Source organism: Oncorhynchus kisutch, linkage group LG11 (genome assembly GCF_002021735.2).
Source record: "Oncorhynchus kisutch isolate 150728-3 linkage group LG11, Okis_V2, whole genome shotgun sequence".
Classification (NCBI taxonomy): Eukaryota; Metazoa; Chordata; class Actinopteri; order Salmoniformes; family Salmonidae; genus Oncorhynchus; species Oncorhynchus kisutch.
The window spans coordinates 42,080,396-42,097,713 of record NC_034184.2 but is presented as its reverse complement, the minus strand read 5'-3'; positions in this window follow the sequence as shown (position 1 = coordinate 42,097,713).

The window sequence follows — 17,318 nt, the reverse complement described above, 5'->3', positions numbered from 1 at the left end:
TGTTGTCTATTCTCATGATTTGATAGTAGTCTAACCCGCAAATTGCAAAGGAAAATGCATTTAGCCCTACCTTTACTTGTAAATTAAGTCCATTCGTCTGGTGAACCTCTCAGTCACAGTGTTTAAAAAGTCACAGCAGAACCCCATGTCCATTATTTTATTCTGCATGCACGCAACAAGCCAACGCATCCCCATGGTCTTCTTCGGTTCCATTATCACACTGATACAAAAAGTAATTCCCATTCCTTACGTCCACGAAGCAAAAGTAAATGTCCAAGAAAAAGTATTAATTGGTAAAGACGTTTCAGACAAGCGAACAGTCCAGTATTCACTGTTTGCCTGCCCAATAGCTAGCAGTGAGGGAGATGGTGGTTGCCTGTCATGTCACGTCTTGTAGCTAGAGCCCCTGTATGCTGCCTCTATCTGGTCTTAACTTTCATTATAGTTGACGTTCCACTCTTCGAACCCACCAAACGGTGCTTTTAAACTGTGTCATAGGTTCCTGTGTCTGTCTGTCGGGCATGCATACTGCTCAAATCAGCCAGGCGGCATCTGCATAAATCCTTATGGCCACACAGTGGGTGGTGAAAGGAGATGTTGATGAAGGAGAGGTGAACTCACTGGAGACATAGCGTCAGAGGAGAAAGAGGGTAGAATTGATGAGGTGAGGTGTACAGTACAAGGAAGGACAGAGTGTGTGAGAATGAGAGAGAAAAAAGTGTGTGTGTGTGTGCGTTTGTGTATGTAAGAGAGAGAGGGCGGGAGACCCAAATTGGAAAATTGTTTGAGGTGCAGTATACTGCTAGCTAGCTTCGAGTTTATTCAGTTCAAGGGATGATAGCGCAAGATTATGTATAGGCAATACTCGTAGGAAATACTCATGAGCAAAATATGAAATCTGCTCAATGCAACGAATGTCATCGATGCAAAGCAGCGAGGCCTATGCTGACTATGTCTATTAACAGTCACAGGAGTCAGGAATGGCCGCTCGCGTCAACAATTTGAATGGACTGGGGGCATTGGGGAGAAAGACGGTTTCAATTGTCACACCCTGATCTGTTTCACCTGTCTTGTGCTTGTCTCCACCCCCCACCAGGAGTCTCCTATTTTTCCCTATTATCCTCACAAAGAGCCACCATTGGAAGACATGAGGAATTAGGAAGACATGAGGAACATAACCTTATGGAATGATTCCATGCCTTGGTGGAACACCATGACCATGCAGTCAGTGCATTGATGGAACAATTCCGCTGACTATCTATTAGGCAGCAAGCCACAACGGAAACCTCCCAGACTCTCAGTAACCCCGCTACCAGTGGTGCTTCTCCCCAGCCTACCCTGGCTTTCCAAGAACCCCGCTTAACTCCTCCCGAGCGCTACACTGGGGATCTCGGAACCTGCGGTGCTCCCTCGTTTTCGGGCTGCAGCCCTCTTTGTTTCTGTCGGACCGTTCAAAGATATCATATCTTATAACTCTGATGTCCGGGATGGCACTCGCCTGGGCTTCGACAGTGTAGGAGCAACAATCCATCGTTTGCCTTAGGCTGGAGGATTTCATGGCGGGAGTAAGGAAGGTGTTCGACTCTCTGTTGTCTGGGAGAGAGGCGGCTCAGACGCTACTTCAACTGCAGCAAGACTCCCGTAGATCGGCAGACTTTAGCCGCGGAGAATGCCTGAAACCTGGAATCCCTGTTTGAAACATTCCTTCATGGATTATTGGAGGGAACTAAGGGCGTGCTCGCAGCCTGGGAGCTGCCCTTGGACCTCGACCCTCTCATAGCTTTGACCATAAGGATCGATGAGCAACTACGGAAGTGCAGTAGGGAGAGGAGATCTGATCCCGGGTACACGCGCCCATCCACGGTTTTCCCCTTGCCTCCGAAGAGCCATGGAAATACCTGACGCCTGCATTCCCGAGAGAATCCGTTGTCTCCTCCGGTGCCCCTGCAACTGGGCAGGGCTAGATTCTCCTGAGGAACGTTTACGCAGACTGAGCTTCAGGACATTACATATCCACTTGTCCAGTAAAAAGCCCTGGATCATCAGTAGGTATAAGTACGCTGGTGGGCCATCCATGCTATCATGTTGTGGGGTGACCGGTCTAAATCTCTCTGGGTGCTCATGAACTCTAGGGCCAACGAGAGCTTTATGGACACCCTGGTGTCGGAGCTGGGTATCTCCACACAACTCCTCTCCGTTCCCATGAATGCCAGAGCATTGGACGGATGCTCTATTGGCAGGGTCACTCGCAGTACTATTCCTATCAACCTGTGAGTGTCAGGGAATCACAGTGAGTCCTTGTGGTTCCTGCTCACTGAATCTCCTCAGCCACCCGTCATTTTGTGATTGTTGTGGCTCCAGATGCACAACCCCCTGATCAACTAGGCTGCAGGTTGGAACCCGTTCTACCATGTGCATTGCCTCAAGGTGGCGCAGCGCTCCCCTGGACGTCCTCCTGTGGGCTTGGGTAAAGCCTCTGATCTTTCCGCCGTTCCCATGGAGTATCAGGAGCTCCGGAAGGTTTTCAACAAGGCCCACTCCACATCTCTTCCTCCGCATCGACCCTATGACTGCCACATTGACCTCCTCGCTGGCATTACACCGCCTCGGGGGCGGCTTTATTCCCTGTCTAGTCCGGACACCAAAGACCATGGAAGGGTACATTGAGGACTCTCTGGGACAGGGTTCATTCATCCTTCTTCCTCCCCTGCCGGTGCATGGTTCTCCTTTGTGGAGAAGGACAAAACCCTGCCCCCCGTGTATCAACTCCCGGGGCCTTAATGACATCACGGTAAAGAACCGTTACCTGCTATCACTCCTCTCCTTGGCTTTGCTTTCCCATCGTCTTAATCCCACTGAGAGGAACTATAACGTTGGCAAACTTATGTCATGCAATAAAATGCAAATTAATTACTTAAAAATCATACAATGTGATTTTCTGGATATTTGTTTTAGATTCCGTCTCTCACAGTTGAAGTGTACCTATGATTAAAAAATACAGACCTCTACATGCTTTGTAAGTAGGAAACCTGCAAAATCGGCAGTGTATCAAATACTTGTTCTCCCCACTGTATGAATACTTTAATATAGAGGGGTGACGCACTCACCTGCGCTGTCTAGACTGCCTCATTAATTACTGTTGTCATGTTCTGATGCATAATTCAACAAGTGTGTCAATAGCAGGATACCCTCGGATTAAAAATAAACACGCTTGGCTCTAGATTACAACTATCTAAACTTACTTTACAATGTTTGCGAGATCAGACATAATATCACTCACAGGAGGCTGCTAAGGGGATGACAGCTCATAGTAATGGCTGGAACGGAGCAAATGGAATGGGTACCATTCCACTAATTCTGCTCCAGCCTTTACTACGAGCCTGTTCTCCTCAATTACGGTGCTACCAACCTCCTGTAATATCACTATATCATTTTCGGAGGTTGCTTTCATTTCAGCCCATTTAATTTGTAAAAATCAACTGTGTTAAATTATTACTTTTTTCAATTCCACAAAAAATGAACACCCATCAAAATGAAGTTCTTTCTTTCAATCCAGCGAGATTTAAGTGGATTTTGCACACCTCAAACACGATATAATACACGGTATATACAAAAGTATGTGGACACCCCTTCAAATGAGTGGATTTGGCTATTTCAGCCACATCCGTTGCTGACAGGTGTATAAAATTGAGCACACAGCCATGCATGCAATCTCCATAGACAAACATTGACTGTAGAATGGCCTTACTGAAGAGCTCAGTGACTTTCAACGTGACAACTTCCTAGGATGCCACCTTCCCAACAAGTCAGTTTGTCAAATTTCTGCCCTGCCAAAGCTGCCCCGGTCAACTGTAAGTGCTGTTATTGTGAAGTGGAAACATCTAAGATCAACAAAGGCTCAGCTGCGAAGTGGTAGGCCACACAAACTCACAGAACGGGACTGCCGAGTGCTGAAGCGTGTAGCGCGTTCAAATCGTTTGTCCTCGGTTGCAACACTCACTATCGAGTTCCAAACGGCCTCTGGATGCAATGTCAGCACAAGCAGAGTCAGCACAATAACTGTTCGTCGGGAGCTTCAAGAAATGGGTTTCCACGGCAGAGCAGCCGCACACAAGCCTAACATGCTGACCAGACCGCATGCCTGCGTGATTTTGTCCACCCACAGCAGACCTGATCAGGACACGCAGGTTGAAATATCAAAACAAACTGTGAACTAATTATATTAATTTGGGGACAGGTCGAAAAGCATTAAACATTTATGGCAATTTGGCTAGCTAGCTTACTGTTGCTAGCTCATTTGTCCTGGGATATAAACATTGGGTTGTTATTTTACCTGAAATGCACAAGGTCCTCTACTCCGACAATGAATCCACAGATAAAATGGTCAACTGAGTTTGTTTATAGTAATCGCTCCTCCTTCAGGCTTCTTCTTCTTCTTTGGACTTTATATGGCGGTTGGCAACTTTAAGGTGCATTACCACAACCAATTGGACTGGTGTGTGGACCACAGTTTATCCTTCAATCACCCAAGTGGATATATGCTCCCACAAACCAATGAGGAGATGACATGTGGGTATAGGCTCCTAAAAAACAATGAGGAGAAGCAGGACTTGCACCGCGTCGAGTGTCACAAATTGAACCAAGTTCTATTTTAGCGCCTGGCTACGCACACGCTCGCGAGCGTAATGAATAACATGTATGTGTACATTTATTTTTGCAACGCTCGTGCACGAGACGTGTCCGGTCTGGTCAGCATGTAAGATCACCATGCGCAATGCCAAGCGTCAGCTGGGGTGTTGTAAAGCTCTCCGCCATTGGACTCTGGAGCAGTGGAAACAAGTTATCTGGAGTGATGAATCACGCTTCACCATCTGGCAGTCTGACTGGCAAATCTGGGTTTGGACGAAGCCAGGAGAACGCTAACTGCCTCAATGCATAGTGCCAACTGTCATGTTTGGTAGAGGAGGAATAATGGTCTGGAGCTGTTTTTCATGGTTTGGGCTCCTTAGTTCCAGTGAGGGGAAATCTTCATGCTACAGCACACAACTTTCTAGACGATTCTGTGCTTCCAACTTTGTGGCAACAGTTCGGAGAGGTCCTTTCCTGTTTCAGAATGACAATGTCCCCGTTCACAAGGTGTGGTCCATACAGAAATGGTTTGTTGAGATCAGTGTTGAAGAACTTGATTGGCCTGCACATAGCCCTGACCTCAACTCCATCGAACACCTTTGGGATGAATTGTAACACTGACTGCCATCCAGGCCTAATCGCCCAACATCAGTGGGACCTCACTTAGCTCTTGTGGCTGAATGAAAGCAAGTCCCCACAGCAATGTTCCAACAGTGGAAAGCCTTCCCAGATGAATGGAGGCTGTTATAGCAGCAAAGGGGGGACTAATTCCATATTAATGCCCATGATTTAGGAATGAGATGTTTGACGAGCAGGTGTCCACATACTTTTGGTCATGTAGAGTATATGGTTTTAAAAGAATGGGAATGTACACTAGGTTGCTAGGTAAAGAGATAGCAGCCTAATATCCATTATTGTCTTATAATAGTTGGCCTACTATGTTCTTTTTGGCACAAGTTAGCCTAGCAGTAGTATGCCCTGGGTGCTATATGGTCCGTCTGTTAGATAGGCTAATATAGACTTCAAGTCCGTTTTCAGTGCAAATTGTATTGCAAACACGGCTTCGAGGAGGCGTAAATAGCTCGCGCTTCTGTGAGAGAAGAGCTGTTGATGCTCGCGCTAGGAGGGTGCGCGTGCGTGAGCGGCGCGCATGGCGTGCTCTTCATGGAGTGAGGGTGTATCAGAGGAGCTGTCCGTTTCAGAACGATTTAGCTATGAATGGAAATCCGCTTTTCAACCAAGGTTACTACGTCAACCTACTCATTGCAGAAAAAAAGGGGTTAACCAGCAGCGAATGTGAACACGGCTGCTCTATCAGGGTTCTGCTGCATCTTATATAATTAGCAGGGGTAAGTGACTATCTTCATGAACCGTGACAAGCTTGCAGTGTGGTTTGTTATTGTAGGCTAGCAATGCGACTCTTCATTAATGAATGAAAATATCTCTCCAGGAATTGTTCCAGCTATAATAGCCTATTGTTATCTTTTTTTAAGATAGGCTTCAACACAAGAGCTATCATTTCCATCTTCTATGATCTAGTTCACCCAACAACATCACTTTACAGTTCTGTCGCAGAACAGTGACCATAGGGCAGATGCTAGTTGTTTGGGACAGATTGTAAGGTGCAGAGCTCACTTGTCAACTATTGATATGACAATATTCCCATTGCAGACCTATAGTATCTTAAAATCTGACATAGCCTAACTCCATTCAAAACTTTTTTTCAGTGGTCTGTTTATTTGATTTTGCTCAAGCCATAGGCAATGCAGATTTATGTTTGGTAATCAAACACCTGTTCCCTACTGAAGTATTATTTTCCCATTCAACAAGACTGAACATAGTCATCTTTCTTTGTGTCAGATCTGTCCAACAGACATTCATGTACATTTATTCTGCCATGTCAAACTGTTGCCCCTAACTGCGACCTGGTATCATTGCTGTCCATAAACCACGAAAAACAAGATTATTTGAGTATCTTATTTAGTACATATCCAATCACTGTGTCTGACAAGCCTTTTTAGAGGCAGTAGGCCTAGTTCATTACCTCCAGCCTATCGGATGACATCCGATGACTTGCCTAGTTAAATAAATTAAAACATAAACAAATTCTATAAACTGCACTTCACTGACTTCAGTCCCCTGGCCCAGGTGCTACTCAGTCAGCAAGGCTGTTGCACAATACTTCCGGGTCTCTCTCTTGATCTCTCTCTTACAAACACACTTTCTTCTCACTCTGTCCTTCCTTGTACTGTACATCTCACCTCATCAATTCCACCCTCTTTCTCCTCTGATGCTCTGTCTCCAGTGAGTCCACTTCTCATTCATCGACCCCCCCCCCCCCCCCCACACTGTGTGGCCATAATGATTTATGCAGATGCTGCCTGGTGATAAGGGCAGTGTGCATGCCTGACAGACAGACAGGCACACAGGAGCCTATAACATAGTTTTAATGCTGAGGCCATGATATTTCAGCAGTCCTTAAAAAATGCCTTCACTCCCCCTCTTAGAAATGTCCCTTTCCCCATGTCCCCACCCACTGGGCACCCACTGGTTGAGTCAATGGTGTTTTAAACATAATTTGTCAATGTGGAATCAACCAGTACTGTTTTTGAGATTAGGGTAAAACTTAAATACATTGACTTAACCTGAGTTAACAGGTTGTTACATCAATCTAATTTCAACATAATCATCAGAACTACAGTGCCTTGCGAAAGTATTCGGCCCCCTTGAACTTTGCGACATTTTGCCACATTTCAGGCTTCAAACATAAAGATATAAAACTGTATTTTTTTGTGAAGAATCAACAACAAGTGGGACACAATCATGAAGTGGAACGACATTTATTGGATATTTCAAACTTTTTTAACAAATCAAAAACTGAAAAATTGGGCGTGCAAAATTATTCAGCCCCTTTACTTTCAGTGCAGCAAACTCTCTCCAGAAGTTCAGTGAGGATCTCTGAATGATCCGATGTTGACCTAAATGACTAATGATGATAGATACAATCCACCTGTGTGTAATCAAGTCTCCGTATAAATGCACCTGCACTGTGATAGTCTCAGAGGTCCGTTAAAAGCGCAGAGAGCATCATGAAGAACAAGGAACACACCAGGCAGGTCCGAGATACTGTTGTGAAGAAGTTTAAAGCCGGATTTGGATACAAAAAGATTTCCCAAGCTTTAAACATCCCAAGGAGCACTGTGCAAGCGATAATATTGAAATGGAAGGAGTATCAGACCACTGCAAATCTACCAAGACCTGGCCGTCCCTCTAAACTTTCAGCTCATACAAGGAGAAGACTGATCAGAGATGCAGCCAAGAGGCCCATGATCACCCTGGATGAACTGCAGAGATCTACAGCTGAGGTGGGAGACTCTGTCCACAGGACAACAATCAGTCGTATATTGCACAAATCTGGCCTTTATGGAAGAGTGGCAAGAAGAAAGCCATTTCTTAAAGATATCCATAAAAAGTGTTGTTTAAAGTTTGCCACAAGCCACCTGGGAGACACACCAAACATGTGGAAGAAGGTGCTCTGGTCAGATGAAACCAAAATTGAACTTTTTGGCAACAATGCAAAACGTTATGTTTGGCGTAAAAGCAACACAGCTCATCACCCTGAACACACCATCCCCACTGTCAAACATGGTGGTGGCAGCATCATGGTTTGGGCCTGCTTTTATTCAGCAGGGACAGGGAAGATGGTTAAAATTGATGGGAAGATGGATGGAGCCAAATACAGGACCATTCTGGAAGAAAACCTGATGGAGTCTGCAAAAGACCTGAGACTGGGACGGAGATTTGTCTTCCAACAAGACAATGATCCAAAACATAAAGCAAAATCTACAATGGAATGGTTCAAAAATAAACATATCCAGGTGTTAGAATGGCCAAGTAAAAGTCCAGACCTGAATCCAATTGAGAATCTGTGGAAAGAACTGAAAACTGCTGTTCACAAATGCTCTCCATCCAACCTCACTGAGCTCGAGCTGTTTTGCAAGGAGGAATGGGAAACAATTTCAGTCTCTCGATGTGCAAAATTGATAGAGACATACCCCAAGCGACTTACAGCTGTAATCGCAGCAAAAGGTGGCGCTACAAAGTATTAACTTAAGGGGGCTGAAGTTTCAGTTTTTGATTTGTTAAAAAAGTTTGAAATATCCAATAAATGTCATTCCACTTCATGATTGTGTCCCACTTGTTGTTGATTCTTCACAAAAAAATACAGTTTTATATCTTTATGTTTGAAGCCTGAAATGTGGCAAAAGGTCGCAAAGTTCAAGGGGGCCAAATACTTTCGCAAGGCACTGTATGTACAGTGGGGCAAAAAAGTATTTAGTCAGCCACCAATTGTGCAAGTTCTCCCACTTAAAAAGATGATCATCCAAATGCTCTCTAGCAAACTTCAGACGGGCCTGGACATGTACTGGCTTAAGCAGGGGGACACGTCTGGCACTGCAGGATTTGAGTCCCTGGTGGCGTAGTGTGTTACTGAGAGCCAGAAATCTTGCTTGTTTGTAGGTGACCAAATACTTATTTTCCACCATCATTTGCAAATAAATTCATAAAAAATCCTACAATGTGATTTTCTGGATTTTTTTCTCATTTTGTCTGTCATAGTTGAAGTGTACCTATGATGAAAATTACAGGCCTCTCATATTTTTAAGTGGGAGAACTTGCACAATTGGTGTCTGACTAAATAGTTTTTTTGCCCCACTGTATATGTTGAAATTGCATTGAACTTTTTTTTTCATCCTATGTGTTTTGTACTGAGTGTATAACACATTAGGAACAACTGCTCTTTCTATGACAGACTGACTAGGCAAATCCAGGTGAAAGCTACGTTATGATCCCTTATTGATGTCACCTGTTACATTTATTTCAATCAGTGTAGATGAAGGGGAGAAGACCGGTTAAAGAAGGATTTTTAAGCATTGAGACAATTGAGACATGGATTGTCTGTGTGAATGGGCAAGAAAAAATATTTAAATGCCTTGGAGCGGGGTAGTAGGTGCCAGGCGCACCGGTTTGAGTGTGTCAAAGACTGCAACGCTGCTGGGTATTTCACACTCAACAGTTTCCCGTGTGTATCAAGAGTCGTCCACCACCCAAAGGACATCCAGCCAACCTGATGATTTGAGGGCAAAAGGGGGTCCATCTCAATATTACGAAGGTGCTCCTAATGTTTTGGACACTCAGTGATTGGGTGGTTGAAATGATGTTGAGTTTTAGATGTGATTAGATATATTTTATTTGACCTTGTTTCAATGTTGATAGTAAAATGGTATGTTTGAATCAGCATCATTGTTTCAACGTCATGCTATCAACCTAGCCTAGGCAGCCAATAGTGGCCTCTAGATCTGCACTGTCTTCTAGGCTTGATGTGCATTCCCAGTAATACGCTGGGACATCTATCTCTTTTACCTTTGGATATTTGATTTTATATATGTTATTCACATTATACAGTGTATTGTCTATCCAAGCAGAATATACATCTTCGAATGTTAACATTTGGTTGCGTTCAAAATTCATTGTCCAGTTGGTCTACAAATGAATGATTGATATGTTGGGTTCAAGTCTTTTTTCTTTTACAATGCTGGTTGAAATTAGATGAAAACAGTACCGGTTGATGCCTTTTTCAACGTCACAATACGTCACAATATGTATGTGGACACATTACATGAAAACAACATTGATCAAACAGTGGTTGCCCAGTGGGTGGAGCCATGGAGGGAAGGACATTTCTAAAAGAAGGATTGGGGGGCATTTTTTGAATACCTTCAGTCTGCCACCTCCAGGTGACAATATAATTCTGATTCCTCCAGTGAATATTATACAGTACTTCAACGTTGATTCAACCAGTGTGTGCCCAGTAGGCAGGCTCCCCACTGCAGCCTGGCTTGGCACTGCATCTCCTCAGAGAATAGATTGCTCCAATAACAGAGGTAGTGCATTGCGCCATTCTCCAGCCCAGATTGATCTGACTGTGTAAGGCACTTGGTTAAGCATATGAGCCATCGATCTGTCTGCCAGAGCATAAAGTGGGATTTCAGGGCCATAAAACATTCTGATGCAATATAGCTGGACTGAAGACAATGCAGGGGCATTCAGTGGTTAATGTTTTCATTCACATGCTGTGATGTTTTTCTTAGAATCTGAGCTATGATGGGGATTTTAAACTGTCCCCAGGTGAAACGGCTCACTTTGCATGGTCAGTGGATGTGACTGTAATTCCGTGTAGGGTGATAACGTGGGAAAGTCAACCTGAGCATCCACAAATCAAGATGGTCATTTCCAAATGATACCACATTCATAATTATCCTTAAGGTCTATATCAGCCCTCTCCAACCCTGTTCCTGGAGAGCTACTGTTCCTGTAGGTTTTCACTCCAACCCTAATCTAGCGCACCTGATTCTAATTATTAGCAGGTTGATCACATGTATCTGGTTAGTTACAACTGGGGTTGGAGTGAACTGACAGGAGGGTAGCTCTCCGGGAACAGGGTTGGAGAACCCTGGTCTATATGCTGGAGTTCAGGCTTTATTTGAAAAGTTTAAGTAGGAAATTGCATGAATTTGGACCATTACAGACAATGTGTCCAAGTCTGGGGAAAAAAAGCTTTCGGTGTCGCAGAGCTTGTTTTTCCATTCACAGCTATCCCCCAATATTAGTTATGAAGATGAGACATTAATGAAGCAATACAGACCAAATTCAGGTGTCTACAGACCAAATTTGAGTGTCTATAGACCAAATTTGAGGGAGGTAACTGGGACAGACGATGTGACATCCATAATGTTTTTTAGGAAAGGTTTTTGTAAAACATGCACCTTACATCGGATCATCAACTTTTTCTGTAAAGCTAAGGTTTTGTATGGTCTATAATTGCCTTCTCTCTTTTCATTATCAGTACCCCTTTCCAGCGTTATGATATCCGTAATCCATAACGGTTGTGGATGTGATGGGTATTGATGCATCATGTCTTAGCTTCAGAATGTTGTGCATACACCACATTGTTTGTGCCGGTTCTGAGATGTATTCTTCAGATGTTTACTGAAGCAAATGTTGATATGATGTGAAAATGATGTGTTCTAGGTAATATTCTCTTGGAAAACCATGTTGAAATGCATTTCTCATATATGACAGTACTATTCTTTAGATAGAAAGATGAGAACAGGCTTAGTATTTTTCAAATGAAAGCGCAATCACCCGACCTCAACCCAATTGAGATGGTTTGGGATGAGTTGGACGGCAGAGTGAAGGAAAAGTGTGTGCAAAGCTGTCAAGGCAAAGGGTGGTTACTTTGAAGAATCTAAAATCTAAAATAATATTTGATTTGTTTAACATATTTTTGGATACTACATGATTCCATGTGTGTTATTTCATAGTTTGGATGTCTTCACTATTATTCTACAATGTAGAAAATAGTAAAAAATAAAGAAAAACCCTTGAATGAGTAGTTGTGTCCAAACCTTTTACTGGTACTGTATATATGACCTATTCGGTTGTGGTGTCTGGCCTTGTATCCTATTCAGACTACCTGTAATTATGCAATCCTAATGTTCTATGCCTTTTTCTGACATTTTAAAAACATTCCAAAATTACAAATCTATTTGTATTAGATTTTGACCAAGACATCTTTAAAATGTTAATGTCTATTTCAGACTCTGTAACGTCCATAACGGAGGGTGTAATATCCATAACGGTAGTTTTTTTTATTGAAAGTAATAATTGAAATGACAATCTTTTCAAAATAATAGTTTTTGTGTTCAGCCAAACCTTTCCTTCGAAATGCCTAGTCATGTTTTGACCTAAGACTTACAAACTCAGACTTATAATAATATATTCAGTCTCCCCAAAAAGCTTTTCCATTTAATGTAACATCCATAACGCATCTTATTTGCATTATTTCTCCAACAAGCCAATATTTAGAAGTCAGCTTTTTGGGGTATACACTCCCTTGAAGGGGTACTATAGACACACTCGTCAAATGTTTAATTTCGAAAAGTTTTTTTTGATTTTTGCATGCAAATGTAATGTTCATAACGCAGGAATCCCCCTTAACAATTGACTGTTGGTGATAAGCATCTTGGTGAGTAAGGGGTTGATTGTTCCGCACTGTACATGGAATTGATCTGCTTATATGCTCAGCTGCTGATGGGTCAAAAGATTAGGATATAGCTACATACAATTGACTTCAGGGTCAGTCTTGTGACATGAAATTGAATCAGTCTCACGTGAATCTGTCTCAGCTGTTTTATAGGCTCCATTGTTTTGAAATCGGACATTGTGTTTGGGTCTGAGGAGACTCTGAATCCCACTTGGTGTCAGCCAAGTGAAGTCAATCCAGTCACACATTCACTTCAGCGAAGCCTCAGCACCATTTACAGCTTCACAAAGTCTTATTAAGTCTCTAAAGATCACCATTAGTCAAGCTTGTTTTCCCAGTCTGGATTTTGGATTTTCCGTTGTCGGGTTAAGCTGTCTATCTGGAAAGACCAATCCAGAGAGGTCTGCATTTCCTTTCCCCTCGTTCTTGTCTGGAAGGATCAGACACCAGCCAGGAGAAGATTGACTGGGGAAGTTGTGTGGAAATTCACTTCTGATCGCAGCCAAGCCACAGAAAATGGAGAGTGAGGCGGGGTGGCAGGCTGGGAGGGGTAGGACTGGCACAATACAGTGGGGTGCCATTTGTTAAGCTGTCACTTCCATGTGGCAGTGAGCGCATAATAACTTACATGGTCTCTGCTCTGCTGTTTATCTGTCATCAAACGTGATTGACAGAATGTATTACATACAATTGTAGAGACCATGCTACAGCCAGCCAGTCAGTGTTGATACCTAGAGTGACTGCTAGTAGGGTTATCAGAGGGATAGAAAAACACTGTCCGAGGGTGAGCGTGTGAACCTGACGCCCCGGATTTGTCTATCTTTGTAGTTCCTCAGAGGATCACAACTTTTACCCCGGACTCTACGACTCAAATTAGCCTCTTCAAATTAGTCTCTTTATCCTGGCGCGCCAGTCCTGTCTGACCTTGTTACCTCCACAGGAACTATAAGCTGCACTGTCTTCGGCCATCTGTTAGTGCTAAACAAACTACTTCACACCACTAGCCGTTGGGCCGGTAAGACGGCACTGGATCAAGGGATCTGATTGGTCGAGAACTCTTCCTGGAGGGAGGGACAAAGCACCATGAGTGGCAGGAGGTGGAAAACAGCGCTCCATTGGACTTAGGGAGTCTAGAGGAGGAGGAGGAGGAGGAAGAGGAGGGAGGGAGGGAGGAGCACAATCTGAGTAGTGTGGGAGGCGTAAATCCAGTATGGATGAGCTGGCAAAGCGGACAGCCACTGTGAGTTTAGAGGTGGTGAAGAGGAGAAAGGAGAGAGGGAGGAAGGAGTCAGTCCCAGCCTTTGTTGCTGCCACTCAGGGGATGCTGTTAGCAAGATGGGGAGGAGTCTGAGGTAAGAGAGATTGGTGTTCAGTGTATGTGTGCCTGTGGATTGAACAAATCAAGTCAAATCAAATTATTCATCACATGCTTCGTAAACAACCGGTGTAGACTGACAGGAAAATGCTTACTTACTGTTAGTCTACACCTGTTTGTTTACGAAGCATGTGACAACTAACATTTTATTAGATTTGAACAGCAATGGAGGAGGTGGGGGGGAATCCTATTAGGTAGAGTACAGAAAAGGTCTGCCTAACTGCCCTGCTTATCAGGGTGTGTGAGAAAGAAGGAAGAGAAGGGGGGGACACATGTTGATCCTTGAGTGTGCTATTACGAGGTTGTACTCTACGCAGTGTGCCTTTTTCAACAACCAAATCCAGATGGATAACTTTTGAAAAACTGGGCCCTGGATTTATTCCACTTCATACAGGGCCAATTAACTATTTATACAGTGGCCTAGAGTGTCCTTTCCTTCATTTGTTCACGTCTGACTCCTGCCAGACTACTTTGTATTCAATGACGTAAGCACGGGTCCTGTCCCCTGTCTCAAGAACAGGTATTTAACCTTGTTGTGTAATTCGATACACTACATCTATAGTTTGCTTATTTCTGTATCTATGTAATATTCATTTTTACATGCATAAGGACAACAAAACGTCTCGGGGAAAGCCAACCAGAAGTTATTTGTACTGAACTCTTAATTTTTTTTTTTTTTTAACACCCCCCTTTTTGGTGCTTTTGGAAAACTGTCACCCAGCATTCTATTACACAAGTAGGTGTCCATTTCAGGTCGTTGTCAGTTACCTTGGCATTCACAGATAGTGTTACAACTTGTCTTGTGACTCGACTCTTCAACGCTCCTCTGTGTGTTCTGTAGTTAACACACAACCTTACTAGTCATGATTGACCAGTGTGTAGGGATAGCTGAGGTGAACTACTGTATGTGTTGTGGTCTCAAACAGCAATGCTGTACAGTGGGTATCATAAATATTCACCCCCTTGGATTGTTTTCCACATTTTGTTGCGTTAGAAAGTGGGATTGAAATAAATTGAGGGCGCTGTGAGCGTTATTTAAGATACTCATCAAAGAGGTAAGGTTTCTGATGTTTTCGAAAGATGGGCAGGGACTTCCTGTCCTGACTTTTTGGGGGAGGTTTGTTCCACCGTTGGGGTACCAGGACAGATAAGAACTTTGACTGGGCTGAGTGGGAACTGCCGAGAAACCAGAGGTGGCGGAATGGAGTGCTCGGGTGTAGGCTTTGAGCATAGCCTGAAGGTAAGGAGGGGCAGTTCCCCTTGCTGCTCCGTAGGTCTTGAAGATGATGCAAGCTTCGACTGGAAGCCAGTGGAGTGTGCGGAGAAGCGGGATGACATGGATGAACTTAGGAAGGTTGAAAACCAGGTGGTCTGTGGCATTCTGGATAAGTTGCAGGGGTTTGATGGCACAAGCTGGGAGCCCAGCCAACAGAGAGTTGCAGTAGACTAGACAGGAGCTGACAAGAGCTTGGATTAGGACCTGCACCTCTTCCTGTGCGAGGAAAGGTCGTACTCTATGAATGTTGTAGAGCATGAACCTGCAGGAGTGAGTCATTGCTTTGATGTTTGCGGAGAACGACAGGGTGTTGTCCAGGGTCAAGCCAATGTTCTTTGCACTCTGGGAGGGGACACAGTGGAGTTGTCAACCGTGATGGAGAGGTCTTGGAGTGGGCAGGCCTTCCCCAGGAGGAAGAGCAGCTCAGTTTTGTTGAGCTTGAGGTGGTGGACCGACATCCAAGCTGAGATGTCTGCCAGGCACGCAGAGATCCGTGTCGCCACCTGGGTGTCAGAAGGGGGGGGGGGGGGAAACCATGTGAGGATATTGCATAGCAATGATAAGAGAAACCATGTGAGGATATGACAGAGGTGAGTGACTTTGTGTAAAAGGGCCTAGAACCAAGCCCTGTGGGACACTAGTAGTGAGAGCACCTGGTGCAGACACAGATCCTCTCCACAACACCTGGTAGGAGCGACCTGCCAGGTACAATGCAATCCAGGAGTGTGCAGAGCCTGAGATGCCCAACCCTGAGAGAATGGAGAGGAGGATCTGATGGTTCACAGTGTACAAGGCAGCAGATAGATCGAGGAGGAACAGAGGAAAGCAAGTCAGCTTTGGCAGAGCGGAGAGCCTCTGTGACGCAGAGGAGAGTGGTCTCAGTTGAGTGAGCCACCTTGAAACATGACAGGTTAGGGTCAAGAAGATTGTTCTGAGAGATAGAGAGTTGGTCAGAGACTGCATGCACAAGTGTTTTGGAAAGAAAATAAAGAATGGATACCGGTCTGTAGTCAGAGGGGAAGCAGGCAGTGGTCAGGGATGAGTTGATGAGGGAAGTGAGGAATGGGAGGTCTCCAGATGGTCGGGAGGAGGGGATGGGTTCAAGTTGGCAGGTTGTCGGGCGGCCAGACATCCCAAGTCACAGTGTAGTTCTGTGTGAGTGGGACCAGTGGACTCCGTAGGCTGAGTGAAGGAGGAGCGGATGCCGTCAACCTTTTTAACAAAAACATGAAAGTGCTTGATAAAGTCACCCACATGGAGGGAGAGGAGGATTAAGGAGGGATGAGAAAGGGGAGGCGTTTCCCAGGGTTGGAGGCATTTTGAGTGATAGAAAGTGGATTTTGTTCATACGTATACATTTTGTATATGGAGTCAAACAAATAATAAATACAGAAAATGATTTTTTTTTTTAAGAAAAAAGAAAAAAAGATTTAAAGCGGTTTTAGCAGCCGGTACAGAGGTAGAGAGGAGGGAGCGAAAGCATGATAGATCCTCCGGAAGTTTATTTTTCCTCCATTTCCACTCAGCTGCCCGCAGCCCTGTTCTGTTAGCATGCAGTGAGACACTCGGCCACGGAGCAGGAGGGGAAGGTTGGGCCAGCTGGAAGGAAAGGGGACTGTGAGAGTCAAAGAATGCAGAAAGGGAGAAAAGTAGGGTCAAATAGACAGAGTCAGGAGACTGGAGGGAGAAGGACTTAGCAGAAAGAAGAGAGGATAGGATTGAGTGAGTAGGGTTGGAGGTAACAAAGTAGTGATCAGAGACATGGGGGGGGGGTTGCAACTATACTTAAAAAAATATTAAATGTCTGATGTGTTATTGTTACCATCTATTAATCAATTATCTTCTTTAGGATGCTTTCAGAAAGCTCCCTGGTATGTTTTGTTGAATCTGCTTGACTGAGGGACCTTACAGATGTACAGTTTGGGTGAAAG